General features: G+C 43.4%; 1 long non-coding RNA gene across 1 annotated transcript; it reads right to left on the bottom strand.

The window, feature by feature from the left end:
• Nucleotides 1-10,916: 10,916 nt before the first annotated feature.
• LOC129700401 (uncharacterized) lies at nucleotides 10,917-21,027 on the bottom strand. Its single transcript, XR_008724058.1, has 3 exons — nucleotides 20,961-21,027; nucleotides 14,866-14,922; nucleotides 10,917-11,640 (listed from the first exon to the last, which is right to left on the bottom strand). It is a non-coding gene; the product is annotated as an uncharacterized LOC129700401 (long non-coding RNA).
• Nucleotides 21,028-22,927: the final 1,900 nt, after the last annotated feature.

Genomic DNA, 22,927 nt, shown 5'->3' with positions numbered 1-22,927 from the left:
CTCTGGAGAGAAGGAGTGACTGATGTTTCAGGTTGAAGCCCTTCTTCAAACTGAGAGTCAGGAGAAAGAGAAACAAGAGATAGAGATAGCGAAATAGAGAGATATAGGACTAGGATCCTGCCCACCCTAATCATTGTACTCGTTTCATTGGCATCCTGCTGAGTTTCATTGCCTGTATAATTTGTTTTCACCTAACCCTCAGCTAACAATGGACCATTTTCTTGATCATCATTACTTTTTTTGCATATCATTCATTTCTTTATTCTATATCTCTCTATATGCTGTCTATGTTTCTTGTTTCCCTTTCAGTCTGAAGAAGGGTCTCGATCCGAAACGTCACCCATTCCATCTCTCCAGAGATGCTGCCTGTCCCGCTGGAGTTACTCCAGCGTTTTGTATCTTTCTTCAACATTAATGTTAAGTTACTGAACAAGTAACTGAGAGTCCTCTATTAATAATCTGGACAAACACGTTCAAATGCTACCTCAGCAGCTGTAGAAGCTAGCGACTGATAAATAAGAACTGTGGAATTGAAAGCTTATTGCAGCAATTGTCACCAGGAAACAGCAGTGACCATTGATATCCAGCAGGCCCATTGATGTCCTTCAAGGAATGTGTTATCCTCTGTCAATACAGCCAATGATACACAGCAATGTTGTTGACCATTTTGAAGCAATCAATTTAAGGGAAATTAGAAATGGGAAACAAATAGGCAATAAGCGAAAGCTTTAAGAGCATTGCCCACATCTTGTGAAAAAAATGACTTCTTCGTTATAAAAAAGGAAACTTTTTACCACCCGGCATTTTGACAAATACTCTTATACTGAGTGAAAAATACTAGCCTGGACATCCAATCAAACAATTATCCATTTTCAACACCATGTGGTTGAAAATAAACTTTGCACAGATGAAATGCATCCAAGTGCTCAAATGATTTAATACCAGAAAGACAACTCAGTATGTGAGTCACACTTGACCATCTGACATACCTTTAGCAAGAGATGTGCACCAAACAACATCATTCCCCATGGAAAAGCCATTGTTGGTCACTCGCGATCGTCATGATTTAGCATCTGGCCTACACCCAACCTGATAAGTCCCGTTATTTACTACAGACCCCACTCTCACTCACGTCTAAACCCCCACAGACAAACCAATGTCCATTACTATCAATAGTTGCCCAAGGACACTGACTCTCCCACTTCTGTGGTGACCACCCACCCTGATTATGATCGTGGACATGATCTCCCTTTCTTTACCTAAATAACAACACACTCCATGATCCCAATCATGGTCTCTGTCATGAACTCTGCACCTGATCACTGACCTGATCACTTCCTGCATGGCAGATATTCCCCTGCATTACCAATCCATTAGTGATCAAGTTGGAATCCTCCCTCCTCCAATATCCTTACCTGTTTGGCCATTCCTGGTCCCAAAGGCCTTGATCCCAATTGATAGCCTGGCTGTAATGCTATTATGGTGGTGCAATGTTAATCTATCTTCCTTTAAGGAATGCACCTTGTGTACATTTCCTTTAAGACTGTGTATAGTTCTGAGCATGCCCTGTCTGGAGTCTGGTAGTAAGGGAATCAGCCATTGCAGTATATCGTGCACCAGCAAAAAATCTTCAAATGTTTACAACTTAAATGCACCAGATTCCCCGATAATTGTCATGATGCGTCTATACAACAGCAATCCAACATTCCAAAGCTTGACATTAGGAAACGGGTCTAAGGTTTGTCACCGTTTGTCATCAAGAGAGAAGATGCTCTTTCTAAACTGTGGCGACCGCAGCCTCACCTCACTGTGTCAGCAGGAGACAGATGGCAACCAGATGTGGTCTTTAAGCATGTTGAACATGTGGCTCATGTGTTCATGTGATTCTGGAGGTGCCCTCATATGTGCACAGTGTTCTGCATCATTGGATATGTTACACGGCAGGGGAACGCAGCTGAATGTGTGATCTGAAGATGTGCAGGTTGGTAGGTTAATTGGCCATTGTTAATTGTCCATAGTTTGTAGCTTGAGTAATAGAATCTTGTGGGTTGATGGGAACGTGGGGCGAATAAAATAGGTAAGGGGAGTCTTAGAATAACTTTGTGCTTGATTGTCGATAAGGTCTCAAAGGGCCAAAGGGTTGGGCTGAAGAAGGTTAGAGAGCCAGTGAGAGCCATGATACAAACCTGATGTTAATTGGGCCTAGCATATTTCAAGCCAAGAGATGACAAAGCCATACTTAGAGTTTCAGCAGCAATTGAGAACAGGCATGTTGGGTGGGCAATGTTACAGAGGCGGAAATAGGCTATCCTGATGATGATGATGGGGATATTGGGTTGATTGTCCAGCTCATGTTCAAAGAGGGAACCAAGCTTCTGAGCAATCTCGTTCAGCCCAATACTATGGCAATGAGGAACCAGTGTCCAGACAACAAGACAACTGGTTTGATGATTAATTGATACTTTATTATCACATGTGACATGTCACAGTGAAATTCTTTGTTCTGCACACCATACACAAAGTGTGCAAAGAGTCGCCACATATAGGGTGCCAACAAAGTTCAAAGTAGTCAACAATGGTCCCTCTTTGCCATGCCGGGTCCCTTTGTTGTTGGTGGCATGTTCTTGACCGACCTCCAGCACCCACCGCCGGCCCAACGGACCTCAGGCACTTCTTCTTTCGTGTCCATCTTCCATGTTTCAAATGTTGACATCGCTGTCATCATTTGTCCGGAAAAGGACACAAGCTTCCGGCGACAATCAGTGGAAGCCATCACTTGTTATAATCGATGATGGTGGTAGCAGGATTAGCTCGGGATACTTCCCGTTTCTAGCCCCACGACGTGGCACTTCTGCTATGGGGCCATCTCGGGCACTCACGTGGCCAGTCTGGCCTCCAGCAGGGGCATGGGGGTGGCACGTATGTGCAGCAGTAGAATTGCCGCGTTACAGTGAATGCAGTGCCAGAGACCCGGGTTCAAACCCGACTACGGGTGTTGTCTGTATGGAGTTTGTACGTTCTCCCCATGACCTGCGTGGGTTTTCTCCAAGATCTTCGGTTTCCTCCCACACTCCAAAGACGTACAGACATGTAGGTTAATTAGCTTGGTAAATGTAAAAATTGTCCCTAGTGTTAATAACAGCGTTAATAATAGTGCTAATATGCGGGGATCGCTGGTCGGCGCGGACCCGGTGGGCTGAAGGGCCTGTCTCCACGTTGTATCTCTAAACTAAACTAAACTAAACCCACTGCCGACCCAGTCCGACCTCTGGCACTCACCGCAGGCCCTTCCCACCTCCGGTTAAGACAAAATGTAACTGGTGGAATGATGGAGCAAGAGATCTGAGAGCAGTGTCCTGTGTGGGGAGGTGGATTGTCACTTTGGTTAGAAGGGACGTGACTTCCTTCATTACACTGGTGGCTCCATAAATGAACAACCAGCATAACGCCGGAATGATGTATGATGCGCAGCTGCCTAGTGCCTGTAAACCTGCTCCTGAATCTCAGATACCAGCTCGCTACTGACCCTAGGTTAACCATTAACCCACACTTAACCATCTGAAACCTACCATTAGAGCCATACATCCTAGCTGTCTGCTCAGCAGACATCAATCAATTTAAAGACCAACTAAAAGCATGAATTATATTTCAGGCTGTAAGTCACATGCTGGTGTTCATTATTCCATAAGTTAATCATTAGAATCCCTCAATTAGGTACCAGCAAGGAACTCATTTCTAGTTTTCCATGTTTTTGAATATATGAAATATGTGGGCGTCACGGTGGCACAGCGGTAAAGTTGCTGCCCTACAGCGCTTGCAGCGCCAGAGACCCGGGTTCGATCCTGACAATCTGTACGGAGTTTGTACCTTCTCCCCATGATCGTGTGGGTTTTCTCCGAGATTTTCGGTTTCCTCCCACACTCCAAAGACGTACAGGTTTGCAGGTTAATTGGCTTGGGTTTGAATACTTGGTATAAGTGTAAATTGTCCCTAGTGTGTGTAGGCTTGTGTTAATGTACGGGGATCGCTGGTCAGTGCGGACCCGGTGGGCCAAAGGGCCTGTTTCCGTGCTGAACTAAACTGAACTGCTCTAAACTAAAAAAAACGACACTGAAATTATTTTAACCCCTTGATTAAATTTCAACCCAGAACTCACTCCCAGGTATCCAGTAGTCGAGAGAAACAACATCTGATCTGTGTGATTAATGAAGTCTGAAAACTGCTCCTAGGTTTTCAATGTTTATATATAAATCTTCTGAAATGAACTCTCACCACCTCCATTAGATTTTAATTCAGAATTTTCCATTCTTTTCATTAACCATCAGAACCCCTTGATTAGATTCCTGATCTTTGCACGTCCCAAAGATCCGTTAGCTTTAGTTAAATAAAATGAACTGCAATTAAATTGCAGACCATACTATTAGTCTATAAACTAATCAAATTATCAAGTATCCACTAGCCTCGAGTAAAAACCATGTTCAATTATATTCAGGCCCTGTTGGGGTGTCCTTTATTCAAAACCATATGAAACTGTTAACTGAACTCAAGCCTGCATCCCATTTCTGACTATACAAATCATTTGAACCCCTTGATTAGATTTCTGTCCATAACTCACTCCACAGTGTCAATTATTCTACAATGTAACCCAACAGTGACCCAGGATTTGATCCCAACCTATAATCTCACCCTAAAATATTCTACATGCAAAAACATTCGAAACTTGACTAGATTGCCATCTGCAATTCATTTCTATATAGTCATTAATTCTAAATATTAGCAAGACAGATCCATCAATTAGATCCCAGCCTTGGAATTGACTTCCAGGAATCCATGTTACTATGCTTATGCTTTCTAAACTCAATTAGATTTCAGCCTCTGATACACTCCTATGAATTTATTAGTCTGTGTAAAAGCCATCCAAACTTCCAGGCATCTGCAAATAAAGCTTACAGAGTTCCAGTGTAAAACTTCAAAACTCAGTTGCATAATGCTGTTATTTTCAGTGCTAACATAGTTAAAAATTGATTATTTTCTGGAACGTTTCTAGGTTATTTTGCGTTACTCAAAAAAAATCAGTCAAACATTTCCGGTATCAGTCATTGATGACCCTCGGACTATCCTTTATCAGACTTTGCTGGCTTTACCTTGCACTGAACATTGTTCCCTTATCGTGTATCCGTGCACTGTGAATGGCTCGGTTGTAATCATGTATCGTTTTTCCGCTAACCGGATAGCACACAACAAAAGCTTTTCACTGTACCTCGGTACAAGTGACAATAAACTAAAATGATCCTTGTATCCCTGATGTGAATGTTGTGAATGTATGAGAACAGGTCATTCCCATCCAATACTCTTTTTGGAACATGCCAAGGTAAGTAGGAATATACTGGTCTGGAGACAAAGGATGCGTGACGTTTTGGCTCGGGACCATTCTTCAGATACAATGCCCATGCATCCTGTGAGAACATTGCCTGATCAGCACAGTGCTAGACTTCATGCTTAAGGATCCACCTGCTCCATCACATATCTTTCCCAACAATCTAGCCACCAATTGGTTCCCTGATGACTGGATCAGTGTGCCCCAATTTTCTAACCAGGCGGCACTGTGGTAGAATTGCTGCTTTACAGCACCAGAGACCTGGGTTCGATCATGTCTGGCTGTACAGACTCTGTCCATTATCCCCATGACCATGTGAGTTTTCTCCATGTGCTTCAATTTCCTCCCACACTCCAAAAACGTACAGGTTTTGTAAGTTAATTGACATTGGTATAAATTCTCCTTCGTGTGAAGTGTGTGCTAGTGTAATGAGGATCACTGATTGGCACGGACTCGGTGGGTCAAAGGGCCCGTTCCCACGCTGCATCTCTAAACTAAACTAAAAGGTGATCCTACTCCAAGCTGGCACCCCTATTTTCTCCACTTCCTAAATCTGATCTGCACCAACGCCACCCCCACCATAAACATTGCAATAATTCCCCGATTACTTCCTGAAACCAAATGTAGATCTTTCATGTAACATAGGTAATATTCATTGTTAACAAAGCATTGTCAATTAACATAGAACAGTACTGTACAGGTTCAGGCCCTTTGACCCACTGAGATTGTGTCGTACATGGTGCCAAGTTAAACTGATCTCATCTGCCTGTACAACATGATCCACATTCCCTGCACTTTCATGTGCCTGTCAAAAAGCCTCTTAAACACCACTATCATATCTACCTCCACCACCTCCTCTGGAAAAGCGTTCTAGGCCCCCACCACTCTCTGTGCAAAATAAATGTACTCCGCACATTGTACTCCCTCTAATTAGGTATGTTGCAAAACTTACCTTCAGCGGCGCTGCAGTTCTGCCGCTGCCCGTGTGCGTGACTTTGGCACCTTTGAGAGGGGGGCGGGTTTAAAACGCGATTTTCTCTAGGCTGTTGAAATCGATGTTGTTCAGCCTACTTAGTTGCTGACAAAAAATCGCTGCAAAATTTGTTCGCTGCAGGTATTTTTAAACTAAATTGGGTTATTTAATTGTTAATAGTAAATTAAAAATCATCCTCTAAAGCCGCGAACCCCGACAACGGGACAGATCTCATGTCGGGGACAAGGCAAGGTAGGTTGTTTATTTTTACATTAAAAAGGGCTTCTTAAGATCCCTTTATACAAAATGTTATGTTGCGAGTAGCTGACTTGGGGGCCCATTCAATCCCACAGTATCTTTCATGCCGACATGGGCTTCAAATTCACCGCAATGGCAGCGTTCCAAACCAGCGCGTTCCACAGAATCCCACTTGCGAGCTGATTTAAATGGCCATTAATTTACAGCAATTGAACACTAAATCCCTTCCATTTGGCCTATAAATTAATGTCAATGAGATTTAAAAATCATGTTTTATTGTGAATTCTTGTGTGAATGTTCTTTGGACACTTAGGCTATTTAAAATGTTAATCTTTCCTTAAGAAATGGATAGATGTTTAGATCTAGTAATTGAATTTTGGAATTAGCTACAATTGGGTAACTAACTAATTATATGCTTTAATTTCAGGTCATCCAAGTAAGATTGTTTAATATTTGTTTCAGAATGCTTCAATCTATAATAACTGAAAATGTCTTTCAGTTCTCTTAATTTTTAATAAAGTTATGGGCTTTTGACTGTCCTCGATCACAGCTTTTGTGTTAAGTCAATGGAAAATCAATAGGGAACATGATGCTAATTTTCGAGTATGAACATGGCCATAACTTTAATACTGAAGATAAGAAAGTGAATTAGGGGTCAAATTAAACTTCTTTTTATGCTTTATCTGATGGGATAAATTGCACTTGATTTTTTAAATCTCAAAATTTTGTAACATTGCTATAATGTTGGACATTTCCACCTTATTAAAAAAATTCTGACTGTCTACCCTATATAGATATGCCTCTGATAATTTATATACTTCTATCAAGTCTCCTCTCAACCATTGATGATCCAAAGACCGTCTGACCCTTATCGATGGAAGGTTGTACTACTCTTAGGATTGCATTACATGACAAACTGCTCTCTATACTGAGGCAACATTTTTTTAAGGTGGAAAATGTCTGAGTCCAGCTTTACAAGCTGGGATGTAATGTTAAAACTGTACAAGGCATTGGTGAGACCAAATCTGGAGTATGGTGTACAATTTTGGTCGCCCAATTATAGGAAGGATGTCAACAAAATAGAGAGAGTACAGAGGAGATTTACTAGATTGTTGCCTGGGTTTCAACAACTAAGTTACAGAGAAAGGTTGAATAAGTTAGGTCTTTATTCTCTGGAGCGCAGAAAGTTAAGGGGGGGACTTGATAGAGGTCTTTAAAATGATGAGAGGGATAGACAGAGTTGATGTGGACAAGCTTTTCCCTTTGAGAATAGGGAAGATTCAAACAAGAGGACATGACTTCAGAATTAAGGGACAGAAGTTTAGGGGTAACATGAGGGGGAACTTCTTTACTCAGAGAGTGGTAGCGGTGTGGAATGAGCTTCCAGTGGAAGTGGTGGAGGCAGGTTCGTTGGTATCATTTAAAAATAAATTGGATAGGCATATGGATGAGAAGGGAATGGGGGGTTATGGTACGAGTGCAGGCAGGTGGGACTAAGGGAAAATAATTGTTCGGCACGGACTTGTAGGGCCGAGATGGCCTGTTTCCGTGCTGTAATTGTTATATGGTTATACAGTGGGGAAACAGACCCTTCGGTCCACCGAGACCATGCCGACCAGCAATCACCCTCTGTACTAGCACTATCCTACACACTGCGAACAATTTACAATTTTTATCAAAGCCAATTAACCTGTAATTCTTTGTAGTGTGGGAGTAAACCGGAGCATCCAGGGGAAAATGCACACGATCATGGGGAGTACGTACAAACTCCATACAGACAGCACCCATAGTCAGGATCGAACCTGTGTTTCTGACGCTGGAAGGCAGCAACTCTACCGCTGCACCACTGTGCTGACTTCATGTGAACCCTGCTACCACACCATTCAAGACACATATAAGTTACCCACTTTTCACTATATAAGAAATTTGAATTGCTCCATTAAATTTTAGTTTGGAACTCACTCACAGGTATTCATTACTCTGCATATGAATCATTCGAAACCCTGGGTTAGATCCCAGCCTTTAATACACTCCTAGCTATCTATTACATATCCTATTAAAAGGTAGGGCAGTTTAAAGAGACAACTGACAACAACATGACTGTTCCAAAGGAACCAGCTGCTCTCTATCTCGATTTGGCAAGATCTCTTCTCAAAACTACTGGTGATTCATTGCTTTCACCTGTTGCATTGGACACTGTCCAACCGTATCACGCTGAAGAGGCTCATAATGATTTAAAGTAATCTTTGGTTAATAAAATTGCTGAATATACAGAAAGCTCTGTCTGGGTACAGGGAGGGCTGGAAGTGAATGATGGACTGCTTTTCATTTGGAAAGAAATCTCTTTTTTTTTCCGCTCGCTATTAATTCATCAGCTGTGAAACTGAAGAAAGGGCCTTGGCTTTCCTATGGTTATTCAAAACCAGTTTCCCTTAGGATGCTTCTCTCATCAAACTCAAGTAAAATGGCTTAGTACTCCCGTTGCAATAAGGTAGCATCCAAGATAGACTTGGAGGAATTGGACCATCTTCTGCATCTCCCCTACAGGTATGAATGGCACAAGTTGTCGCGACAAGGAAGGGGAAAATAAATCGACCGACTGACTATCTGGTGCATTCTGTCAGAAGCGTCACCAAAAGTAACAATTCCCATTAAGGGCTTACGTAAATACATTGAGGAAATGTGTTTTGGATCCGACTGTTAGAATGAGCTACAGCTGACCATGTGAGTGGATACTAGATGTCAGTGATAAACTCCAGCAGGGGTACTCCATAATGACTGGGTCTGCTACTGCAGGAAGAATCTAGTGGGCTTGGAGGCATTCACCAAAATGTACCTGTATATTAAATGGTTAGATTATCACAGTAGGTCTGCAGATCTTTAATGCACATTACCTCATCCGAGCTCAAATTTCATTTCAGACCATTCCCCTAGTTTTCTTCAGACAACCATTGTCACTCTTGACTCTGCCACTCCCATGGACACCTATTCTGGACCTAACTCCCTAACTCTTGTCTCGTTGCTAACCTGGTCTTGCATTACTCCATCTTGCCTTTGTCATATTACCCGTTCTACTGCGTACCCTCTCTCAGTACTCTTTCCCTTCCCCCAATCCTCGTCTATGTGCTTGGACAAAGCCCGTTACCTCTGGAAATGTTTGTCCAATTCTGATCAAAGTCATCGTTCTACAATGTTAACTTTGTTTGGTTCTGTCCCAGTGGATGCTGCCTGACCTCCGGTGTGTTCCATCACTTTGCGAGTTTATTACAGAATGAAGGCTTGCGTTGCCTTGGTTGGAGAAGATAAATATTATTTTTAATTGGATCCAGGTCCAGTCTGAAGGGCTCATGCTGTTGGTTACATAGATATATCCACTGGCCTCATACATTCTCTCCTGAACACCCACCTGCAAACCCTCTCGCAACCTTGGGCACACATCCATATAGAGCCCCTACTCATCCATATAGCCTGGACTTACTCATCACCTTTGAAGGACCCACCCATTGGTGCCATGTTACCCAGGCTCACCCACTCTCCCCTGAATGTCCACCTGTAGCCCCTCTCATGCCATGGGACCCTCCTATCTGTACTCACCCACCCATAGGAGCCTTGCCACCTGGGCTCACCTACCTTTCTCTGAATGCCCACCTGTAAGCCCTCTCATTGCACGAACATTGCATTGCAATTGCATCTGAAGAAGGGTCCTGACCCAAAACATCACCCATCCTTTGTCTCCAGAGATGCTGCCTGATCCGCTGAGTTACTCCAGCACTTTGTATCCATCTTTGGTACAAATCAGCATTTACAGGTCCTTGTATCGACATGGGCCCCACACTACTGAACTCGCCCACCCGCTCCTGAATGCTCACCTGCAGGCACTCTCAGAGCATGGGCACATTCATTCCCATAGAGACCCTGTTATTTTGGCTCACCCACCCACAGGAGTCCCTTCTAGACAACATTCCTGAGGCACCAGGCTGTCAAAATGATAGAGCCCCTTTGCCACTTGAAGGAATATTCAAAAATCCAAAATGATTCTAATTTGGATGTGATTGAGTTGGAGGGGTTGGTGAGATTGGGGTGAGATTGAATTGGCGGGGGGTGGGTTTGGCATTGTCAGGGAGCTGATTGAATGGGCTGGAATTGTGCGTGATCGGGAGTGTGTTTGACTCAAGAGTTTGGGAAGCAGGGATGAGATTGGGTTGGGGGTCTTGAGGGGCTGGGATATGAATAAGCTGGGAGGTTAGGAGGGAATGGGATAGAGCTGGCGGGTCGGGAGCTTTATAGGGAATGAAGATTGTTTAATCTGCCAAAGTGAGAAAATCACATGGGACAGAAGAGGATTCCATCAGAAAAAGAATATCGATTGGACAAGTTCTTGGAAGTTTTACCACATGATCTGCTGCCTCCATTAGCCCACTGTAATTGGCCATGTTCCTCCCACCAACTTGGATGATTCATGGCCATTCAAACAGCACTTTTATTTCCACGTCCCATGCTCTTTTAACCAATGAACAAAAATGATTGAAGAGAATAAAAATAAGCAATTTTTTTTAATGACTTTAAAATTGTTTTCTCCTTATGCTGTTCTGGGAGTTTGTCTTTAATTCCTGGAGATATGTTCACAGCCTGAAAGGTTAGAAGGCCCTGGCTTTGAGATCATAATGTGCACTGATACAGTTTCCAGACGTTTACATTTTTATTATCCTTAAAGTAATTTTAAAACGGAGGAAAAGAGTACGATTACTGAATTGCAGACAATGGGAGGACTTTTTCCTCTTTGTTCCATTAACCCCGAGGCCTAGTCACAGAGGGGAAGCCTTTCCCACCATTGTTTGAGTGAGAAAAACAGGAAACAATCACTGGCTGCTGAACACTGAAGGCTACACAATAGACAATCACAACAACACCTTCACACACTGACCAGACAGGTACCGGTGTGGATAGATTCCAGAAATCCATCCTAGAAAGGCTTGTTTATATAGGGAAGACTTCACAGGAAGCTCCATTGCTAGAAGTATTCCTCAAGATCCTGGAAAGCAAGATCAAAGCAATGTAAGCTAGACTTAATGGAGAGTAATAGCCCAAACAATCTAAACATTTTTTCATAAGCATTAGGATCAGTCAATAGAAACAACATGCAACTAAGCTGACATAGCATTTCAAATTCAATATCTTGTCATGAATGACAGCGCACAGTGGAGTAGAATTACTGCTTCACAGCACCAGAGACCCGAGTTCGATCCTGACTATGGGTGCTCTCTGTGTGGAGTTTGTACGTTCTCCCTGTGACCAAGTGGGTTTTCTCCAGATGCTCCAGTTTCCTCCCACACTCCAAAGATGCGCAGGTTTGTTGGTTAATTGGTTTTGGTAAAGTTGTAAACTGTTGTTAGTGTGTAGGATAGGATTAGTGTATGGGATGATCGCTGGGGGTGCGGACTCGGTGGGCCAAAGGGTCTGTTTCCACGCTCTATCTCTAAAATCTAAAGTAAATTAGGATCAGTCAATAGAAACAACCTACAACTAAGCTGCCGTGACTACAGTTACTGTCTGTGTGGAGTTTGTATCTTCTCCTGTGACTAGATGGGTTTTCTCCAGATGCTCCAGTTTCCTCACAAATTCCAAAGATATGCGGGTTTGTAGGTTAATTGTCTTCTGTAAATTGTCCCTAGTGTGTAGGATGCAGAAGTGGGATGACAGAACTCGTGTATGGAGTAGACTTGGTGGGCCAAAGGGCCAGTTTCCATGCTGTATCTCTAAACTAAACTAAATATGGCAGCAGTGGTGCAGCAGTAGAGTTGCTGCCTTACTGCACCAGAGACATGGGTTCGATCCTGGCCACAGCTTCTTGTCTGTACAGAGTTTTTAACGTTCTCCCCGTGACCTGTGTGGGTTTGCTCCGGGATCTCCGGTTTCCTCCCACACTCCAAAGACAAACAGATTTGTGCGTTAATTGGCTTGGTATAATTTTAAATCGTCCCTAGTGTGTGTAGGATAGTGTTAATGTGGGGAGATCGCTGGTTAGCATGGACGCGGTGGGCCTAAGGGCCGGTTTCCGCACTGTATCTCAAACTAAGTGTTTACAGGGTGATGTGATGATCTTTGTTTATGCAGAGAGTTGATGTAGTCTGCAGCATACTGTTTTACTGGTGGAAACAGTGTTAATTGAAAAAGAAATTGGGTAAATGCTTGAAAAGCTTGGACCTCAATGGGGGAAAGTGGGACCAAATTGTTCAAAGCAGATAGAACAAGCAATTGGATCCAACTGTAATTTACTCCTCAGGAAGGTGAGCAGATCCCTGTTGGAGCTGATCAAGACATAGAAACATAGAAATTAGGTGCAGGAGTAGTCCATTTGGCCCTTCGAGCCTGCACCGCCATTCAATATGATCATGGCTGATCATCCAACTCAGTATCCCGTACCTGCCTTCTCTCCATACCCTCTGATCCCCTTAGCCACAAGGGCCACATCTAACTCCCTCTTAAATATAGCCAATGAACTGGCCTTGACTACCCTCTGCGGCAGAGAGTTCCAGAGATTCACCACTCTCTGTGTGAAAAAGGTTCTTCTCATCTCGGTTTTAAAGAATTTCCCCCTTATCCTTAAGCTGTGACCCCTTGTCCTGGACTTCCCCAACATCGGGAGCATTCTTCCTGCATCTTGCCTGTCCAACCCCTTAAGAATTTTGTAAGTTTCTATAAGATCCCCTCTCAATCTCCTAAATTCTAGAGAGTATAAACCAAGTCTATCCAGTCTTTCTTCATTAGACAGTCCTGACATCCCAGGAATCAGTCTGGTGAACCTTCTCTGCACTCCCTCTATGGCAATAATGTCCTTCCTCAGATTTGGAGACCAAAACTGTACGCAATACTCCAGGTGTGGTCTCACCAAGACCCTGTACAACTGCAGTAGAACCTCCCTGCTCCTATACTCAAATCCTTTTGCTATGAAAACTAACATACCATTCGCTTTCTTCACTGCCTGCTGCACCTGCATGCCTACTTTCAATGACTGGTGTACCATGACACCCAGGTCTCACTGCATCTCCCCTTTTCCTAGTCGGCCACCATTTAGATAAGACCTGACACTTTTTTATGTAACTCTTACTTGCCACTTGGACCCACTGAATAAGTCCACATCTGATATGATGTGCGAGTCATTTTAAGGTCAGAGTATGTTCTAATAAGGAGGAGGGATAAGGATGGTAAGATAGGGGAACTTTGGATAACCAGGGCACAAGATGGTGCCAGAGACAAGGTGATTCTTTGTGTACCACCTCAGTGAAGTCTGCTATTCTTACACTATTCTTACACTACAATCATTGCACTTTTGCACTTATTTATGATTGTGCTAATATATGATTTAATTGAACTGCATGCAAAAAATAGAATGTTACTGTGTCCAGGTAGATGTGACAATAGAGTAGCATTGAACCACTGAACCATAAAGGGTTGTCAATTTGGTCAAAATAATAATGAAGTGTTGTAAGGTTTAGAAAGATGAAATCAGACAAAGGCTTTGAAGAATGTAAAGCAAGCAGGAAAGAATCAAGTGGGCGATTATAAGGGCCTTAAAAGGTCATGATATCTCTTTGGTGAGTCGGATTAATAAAACTTTTTTATGCATACATTAAAAACAAGAGGATAACCAGAGAGAAGGTAGGACCACTCAAGGATAATGGTGGGAATTTATGCTTGGAGTTAGAGGATACTAGACTAAGTGGAACCCGTTGGGTCCCATGTTCACACGGGAGGGCTGGTCCACCAATGCAATATTCCACCTCGCCGCCAATTCCAATATTGGTGGCCAGTGGGGGGCTTTCTGGAGCGCTAGTATGGGTGTTGTGGGCCGAAGGTACTGGTTTCCAGAGGGCTAGTATGGACAGTGTTTACCGAATGGATTCTTGGGCTGGCAGCTCAGTCACTCAGGCCTGGTGGGCCGGAAGCTCAGTCACTCATGCATGGTGGGTAGGCAGCTCAGCCACTCAGGCCTGGGTGGGCTGGCAGCTCAGTCACTCAGGCCTGGTGGGCTGGCAGCTCAGAAACTGCCAGAAATTCTTCCCAAACCAGGTGAGAGACTCTGTGAGAGATAAGGGGGAGCGGGTGGAAAATCAATTTTAATCATTTTTCATCTTTTTCTGCAGATCACAGCAATGAAGGAGGAAAGTCTATTCTGGCCTGGATCTCACATGGAGCCAATGAATGGAGGGAGAAAAATACCTGGGGGAGGTATAATACTTGCAGGGGGAATACTTACTGATGGGCCGAAGGGACTCCTCCTGGGCTAGCACAGGCCTGATGGGCCGAAGGGGCTCTAAAAAAAAAAATCAGAGTGAAATCTCAATGAAAGGCACTTTTTTCTGGACATTTCCTGGCCTGGCATGGGCGTTTTGGGCCAAAATGCTCCTCCTGGGCTAATACGGGCATTTTGTGCAAAAGGAACTGGTCTTTTGGCTATAAGGGGCCTTGTGGGCCAAAATTTGTGGTTTCAGACAGGCCAAACAACTCATTTCATTTCAATTTCAATTTCAAGCACAGGGCAGGCCAAACAACTCATTTCATTTTCATTTAATTTGCATTTCAATTTCCATTGCAGTTTCAAGCACAGGGCAGGCCAAACAGTTCATTTTATTTTCATTTCATTTTATTTCCATTTCCAGTGCAGTTTCAAGCACAGGGCAGGCCAAACAACTCATTTCATTTCAGTTCCATTTCAATTTCAAGCAGAGGGCAGGCCAAACAATTCATTTCATTTAATTTCAGTTCCATTTCAATTTCGAGCACAGGGCAGGCCAAACAGCTCATTGCATTTTCATTTCATTTCATTTCCATTTCCATTGCTGTTTCAAGCACAGGGCAGATCAAACAGTTCATTACATTTTCATTTCATTTCTATTTCCATTGCTGTTTCAAACACAGGGCAGGCCAAACAGCTCATTGCACTTTCATTTCATTTCCATTTCCATTGCAGTTTCAAGCACAGGGAAGGGCAAACAACTCGTTGCATTTTCATTTCATTTCAATTTTCATTGCAGTTTCAAGCACAAAAATCATAGCGATATAGGATACCGTTTTTTTCTAAAATCAATATACAGCGCAGACAGGAAGTGGTCAAAATGAGACTTGTAGTTATATAGATGTCATAGAGTCACAGCGTGATACAGCATGGAAACAGGCCCTTCAGCCCAATGCCACACCGGCCAACATGTCCCAGATACAATTATCCCACCTGCCCGCGTTTGGTCCATATCCCTCCATTCCTGTCCTATCCATGTACTTGTCCAACTGTTTTTTAAATGTTGGGATAGTCTCAGCCTCAACTAGATCCTCTGGCAGGTTGTTCTGTACACCCACCACCCTCTGTGTGGAAAATGTTACCCCTCAGGTTCCTATTAAATCTTTTCCCCTTCACCTTAAACTTATGTCCTCTGATCCTCGATTCACCTACTCTGGCCAAGAGACTCTGTGCATCTACCCAATCTATTCCTCTCATGATTTTAGATACATCTTTTAGATCAACCCTCATCCTCCTGCGCTCCAAGATATAGAAACATCTCCCTATAACTCAGACTCTCTAATCCTGGCAACATCCTCGTAAATCTTCTCTGTACCCTTATTTATACAAGGAACTGTAGATGCTGGTTTAAACCGAAGATAAACAGTGGGCTAAGCAGTATCTCTGGAGAGAAGGAATGGATGACGTTTTGGGTCGAGACCCTTCTTCAAACTGGTCAATGGGTGACGCTTTGGGTCGAGACCCTTCTTCAGACTTCAGTCTGAAAAATGGTCGAGACCCAAAACATCACCCATTCCTTCTCTCCAGAGATGTTGCCTGTCACGTTGAGTTACTCCAGATTTTTGTGTCTTATCTTCTCTGTACCCATTCCAGCTTGACAACATCTTTCTTATAACATAGTGCCTAGAACTGAACACAATACTCTAATTGCGGCCTCACCAATGTCTTATACAACTGCAACAAGACCTCCCAACTTCTATACTCAATACTCTGACTGATAAAGGCCAATGTGCCCAAAGCCTTTTTGACTACCCTATCTACTTGTGACTCGACCTTCAAGGAGCCATGCACCTGTACTCCTAGATCCCGCTGCTATACAACACTACTCAGGGGCCTAACATTTACTGTGTAGGCCTGCCTATGTTAGACTTCCCAAAATGCAAGGCCTCCCATTTCTCTGTATTAAATTCCATCAACCATTCGTCAGCCCACCTGGCCAATTGATCAAACTCCTGCTGCAATTTTTTACAAGCATCTATTTGCAAAACCACCCCCTTTTGTATCATCTGCAAACTTGCTAATCTTGCCATGCATGTCCTCATCCAAATAATTGATGTAGATGACAAACAATAATGGGCCCAGCACCGACACCACTAATCACAGGCCTGCAGTCCGAGATGCAACCTTCCACTAAAACACTCTGTTTTCCTTCCATGAATCCAATTTTCTAACCATTCAGCTGTCACGCCTTGGACCACATGCGATCTAACCTTCCAGAGCAGCCTACTATGTGGATCCTTGTCAAGTGTTGTACTGAAATCCATATACACATCAGCACCTCTGCCCTCATTTACCTTTTTGGTCATGTCTTCAAAATACTCAATCAGATTTATGAGACACGACCTCCCACGTACAAAACCATGATGACTATCCCTAATCAGCCCTAATCCATCTAAATGCCAGTATATCCTATCCCTCAGAATACTTTCTAGTAACTTTCTGACTACAGATGTTAAGCTCACTGGCCTATAGTTCCCAGCATTTTCCTTGCAGCCCTTCTTGAAAAGAGGGACAATATTTGCCACCCTCCAGTATTTAAATGTCCTGAAATGGAACATTGAAATTCTCACAGCAGCACAACAGATATGTAAACATAGTAGTATTTAATGTGCCAGTAATGTAATGTAAAACTGCAGAAAGCAAGTATTTAATTGTTCTGATCCCGGTGTATATTACCATTAAACACTCTTGACTGTAAGAAATCCCTGGGCTTTCCTTTGGAGATCAGCTGGAGAGTTCAAGAAGATTACTCTTGTGTCCGAGCGAGCGATACTCAACTTTCAGCCCATATCAACAACAATAAGAAATGATGGAGGCACTTTACTGTCTGTCTGTATCATATCACTAGGCACAAACAGGTTCCCATTTGTTTGCATTGAAACAATGACTACATTTGAGTAAGGACTTGGTTAACTGGTCAATGTGTGAGGGAGATCTTCTGAGATTGTGCTAAAAGTCTATCCTTTTAATCAATGTCTCTTCTCCCCTCCCTTATTTAGATTTCAAAGTACATTTGGATTGCCTTATTTGTACATCTAATAGGAATGAGTTATGCAAGGCCTTTATCTGCAGCTCCTGAGCCCAAGGGGTGAAAGCTCTCCCTCAAGTGTTGGAAGGAAACAGGGAAATAAGGTTACCGCTGTTTGTGGCAGTAGCCTCTGGAGCTATCATTTCGGAAGGCACGTTTCTTTGAATGGCTGAGAGCACGTCTCCATCTCAGTGACCAGCTTGCAGATTATATAGCACAAATACCATCCAGAGCACTGAGCGCAGCAACTGGCAACAAAAAGCGATCGGATCTAGTGCCCTCGGGTCTTTGAACCATTCAGAGCACTGGGCACTTCCTACTGGGGGCTGTGGCCTCCCCTGAAATGCTTCAAAGTGTTCCAGGAAGTGACGACTTTTCCCACAATCGTCCCAGGAATTCCGTCCGAATTTTCAGTTTAACGCCTGACCCATCAATTGGAGTGGCACAGTTACGAGAACTGTTGCCTCACAGCTCCAACATCACAGGTTCAATCTTGACCACTGTATGTGGAGTTTGCACACCCTCCCTGCTACTGCATGGATTATCTGCAGGCGCTGCGGTTTCCACCCACCTCCCTATAATGTGTGGGTTTTCTATACGAATTGGCCACAGTAAATCACCCCTAGTGTGTAAATGAGTGGCAGGATCTGGGAGATGAGAATGGCAAGAGAATAAAATGGGTTAGGATAGGATTGCTGAAGATAGGGTCTGGACCCGAAACGTCAACAATCTTTTTTCTCCGGAGATGCTGCCTGACCCGTTGAGTTACTCCAGCACTTTGCCTTTATCTTCGGTATAAACCAGCATCTGCAGTTGCTTTCTACATTGCTTCCATGTTGTTTGTCTCTGTGACTTTGACTCTATCCTGAGGCTGATAATGACATCAAAACTTAAAACTCTGCAACAGTAACCATACATAAAGTTCTGGTGTGTCATTTTTTACTTGATCTCCAAATTTAAACAAAGACTTGCATTTATATAGTGCCTTTTATGACGTCAAGATACCTGTTGTGCTTTATAGTCAGTGGAGTCCTTTGCAATGGAATTACAGCGCTACCACTGAAAATACAGCAGCTGGTTTGAACCATAACAGCAAAGCTAGGCAATGTTTTTTCAGTAATGTTGACTCAGGGATAAATCTAATTGACACAACAAGGTATAACTTTGTCTCAGGATTAAAATCAGATGGGGTGTAAAACAGCCGGTTGATTTGCAATAGATTATTTGCTGCCCAAGATTAATTTGATAGCCCAAAGACTTCAGGCTCTTGCATTTAACACAATACACCTGACAAGCAAACTGTATGTCAATAAAGGCAACATCACCATCTAGTGTCAAAATCTCAAACTGCAATTACAGCTCAACTAGGGTAAAATAAATGTCTGAAGAAGGGTCTCGACCCGAAACGTCACCCATTCCTTTTCTCCAGAGTTGCTGCCTGTCCCGCTGAGTTACTCCAACTTTTTGTGTCTATCTTCGGTTTAAACCAGCATCTGCAGATCCTTCCTACACAAGATTGTCATTAAGTCATATGGACTGAAAGTAACCATTCAGCCCACCATGCCCTCACATACTCGTGGGTACCCGTCCATAATACTACCATCCTCCAGCACTTAGGCTATGCTCAGACAATTTAAGTGCCTGTCAAGATACTTCTTAAAAGCCATCAGTGACTGCTTTTACCTCTCTCTTTAATGGTGCAGACATATCATTCACGGTTGAAAAGATCCCCCTCCGACCCCCTCTAAATAGAGTTATAGATTTATACTAGACTAAGTGGGGCCCTTTCAGTCCCATGTTCACATGGGAGGGCTGGTCCCCCAGCGTAATATTCCACCTCTCCACCAATTGCAATATTAGTGGCCTGTGGGGGGGTGGGGGGCTTTCTGGAGCGCTAGTATGGGTGTTGTGGGCCAAATGGACTCATTTCCAGAGGGCTAGTATGGATATTGTGGGCTGAATGGATTCTTGGGCTGGCAGCTATGTCACTCAGGCCTGGTGGGCTGGCAGCACAGTGACTGAGGCCTTCTGGGTTGGCAGCACAATCACTCAGGCCTGGTGAGCTGGCAGCTCAGTCACTCAAGCCTGGTGAGCTGGCAGCTCAGTCACTCAAGCCTGGTGAGCTGGCAGCTCAGTCACTCAGGCCTGGTGGGCTGGCAGCTCAGTCACTCAGGCCTGGTGGGCTGGCAGCTCAGTCACGCAGGCCTGGTGAGCTGGCAGCTTAGTCACTCAGGCCTGGTGAGCTGGCAGCTCAGTCACTCAGGCCTGGTGGGCTGGCAGCTCAGTCACTCAGGCCTGGTGGGCTGGCAGCTCAGAAACTGCCAGAAATTCTGCCCAAAACAGATGCGAGACTCTGTGAGAGAGAATGGTGGGGAAATCGATTTTAGACATTTTTCATCTTTTTTTGCAGATCACAGCAATGAAGGAGGAAAGTTTATCCTGGCCTGGATCTCACTGGGAGTTAATGAAGGGAGGGAGAAAAATACTGGGGTGAGGATTAATACTTGCAGGGGGAATACTTACTGATGGGCCAAAGGAACTCCTCCTGGGCTTGTACAGACCTGATGGGCTGTATATGCCCTTTTAAAAAAAAATCTGAGTGAAATCTCACTGAAAGGCACTTTTTTCTGAACTTTACCGAGCCCGGCACGGGCCTTTTGAGCCAAAATGCTCCTCCTGTGCTAATACGGGCATTTTGGGCAAAATGGACTGGATTTTCGGGTAATAGGGGCCCTGTGGGTCGAAATTTCAGGCAGGCCAAACAACTCATTTCATTTCAATTTCAAGCACAGCAGGCCAAACAACTCGTTTCATTTCAATTTCAATTTCAAGCACAGGGCAGGCCAAACAACTCATTTAATTTCCATTTCCATTTCAATTTCAAGCACAGGACAGGCCAAACAACTCATTACATTTTCATTTCATTTCTATTTCCACTGCAGTTTCAAGCACAGGGCAGGCCAAACAACTCATTTCATTTTCATTAAAGGCTAAAAAATCATTTATTGCAAGTACATTGCAGACTCACAGTTCAGTTGATTCTCAGCTTAGAATCATAGTTGTGGCCTCTCCCTCAGGATCTTCCAGAGTGACATTCACGTCCAGGCATCTGGGATTTTATAGTCCTGCCCCCCCTCCCCACCCCTGGAAGGGGCGTTACCTTCATCATGGTGATTGACAGGCGAGAGGACCAATCAGCTGATCTCAAGCTTTTTAAAAACACTCATAACTTTTTTATTTTTCATCGATCGGAATAACCCTCGGGGCTACCTCAGCGCAGGAGGACTATGACTAAGATGGCCAAAAATTATAGCGACATAGGGTAGCATTTTTTGTTTTTTTCTAAAATCAATATACAGCGCAGAGAGAAAGTGGTCAAGATGAGACTTTTAGTTATATAGATAGATAGCACAGAAACAGGCCCGTTGGCCCAACATGCAGACCACAATGCCCTGTCTCAGCTAATTCTATTTGGCCCAAATCCTTCTAAACTTTTTCTTATCCCTGTTCCTGTCCAAATGTTTTTCAAGTGTTGCTATTGTACTTGCCTCAACTATTTCCTCTCCTACTTCTTATCCTAAATCTTGGTCCTCTAGTTTTATCCACCTCCGATGTGGCAAACAGTTTCCTGCAGACTGCCCTATCCACAACCATCATAATTTTATATACCTCAATCTTGTTGCCTTTTAACAAAATAAAAAGAAACTGCTGAGGGAAACTAACAAATCAGTCTATCCATTGCCCTCCGCAGATGCTGCCTGACCCACTGACCTCCTCCAGCAGTTTGTTTTTTGCTCAGGATTCCAGCACCTGCATTATTTTGTGCTTGATCTTTTAACATCCTCCCCTCTAGGAAATAACTTTCCATATGCAAAGGCAGAAATCACAGTGCAGAAGAGGGCCATTCAGTCCATTATTCTTGAACTGGACATAAACTCTAAGATATGTAATTTGACATACTTTCCAGATCCCCTTTTAAACAATGCATTGCATGACCTGCTATTTCTCTTCCAGATGTGAATAGGTCATTAACAAGTAATGTTCACCATTTCTCCTTTTGTGCCTTGTTTTTTTCATCTCTAGCCTTTGTCCAACAATCTACCGTTCTAATCAACAGATAGAAGGTGTGACAGGGACACAAACACTTGCCAGACTTTGTCATTCATCCTCTCTTCCAGCTTTCCCCTCCCTCCTCCCATCACTCTGAAGAGGAGTCTCAACCTGAGACGTCACCTATCCATATTCTCCAGAGATGCTGCCTGACCCACTGAGTTACTCCAACACTTTGTGTCTTCTTGTTTGGTAAACCCTTTTTGTTTCGTGGGAAGCATGAGTCAATTTCACCTTTTAAAATACATATGTTGCTGGAGATAAGACACAAAAAGCTGGAGTAACTCAGCGCGACAGGCAGCATCTCTGGAGAGACGGAATGGCTGACGTTTTGGGGCGAGGCCCTTCCCCAGACTAGGGAACTTTAGTCTAGGAGACTCTAGTGTAGTGAAGGGTCTCGACCCGAAATGTCACCCAATCCTTCTCTCCGGAGAAGCTGCCTGTCCTGCTGAGTTACTCCAGCTTTTTGTGTCTATCTTTGGTTAAAACCAGCATCTGCAGTTCCTTCCTGCACACATATCTGTGTGTGTGTGTGTATATATATATATATATATATATATATACACACTGTGTGTGTGTATGTTTTGCTGGATACATATATTATATATATACACTGTATAGTATATATATATATATATATATATATATATATATACACTGTATAATATATATATATATATATATATATATATATATATATAAATAAATACAAATGTTACATTTTTATTGCTTATTAGAGGTTTTACAGTGTACTATGTTCACATACTCTGTTGTGTTGCTGCAAGTAAGAATGTCATTGACCTACACGACACTCCTGACTGGACTCCGGGCGGGCGGGCGCCCTCACCAAACAATTGTCGACCACAACCAATAAAAACACGACCG

This window comes from Leucoraja erinacea, chromosome 9, assembly GCF_028641065.1.
Source record: "Leucoraja erinacea ecotype New England chromosome 9, Leri_hhj_1, whole genome shotgun sequence".
Classification (NCBI taxonomy): domain Eukaryota; kingdom Metazoa; phylum Chordata; class Chondrichthyes; order Rajiformes; family Rajidae; genus Leucoraja; species Leucoraja erinaceus.
This window is presented reverse-complemented; position numbering and strand designations above follow the sequence as displayed.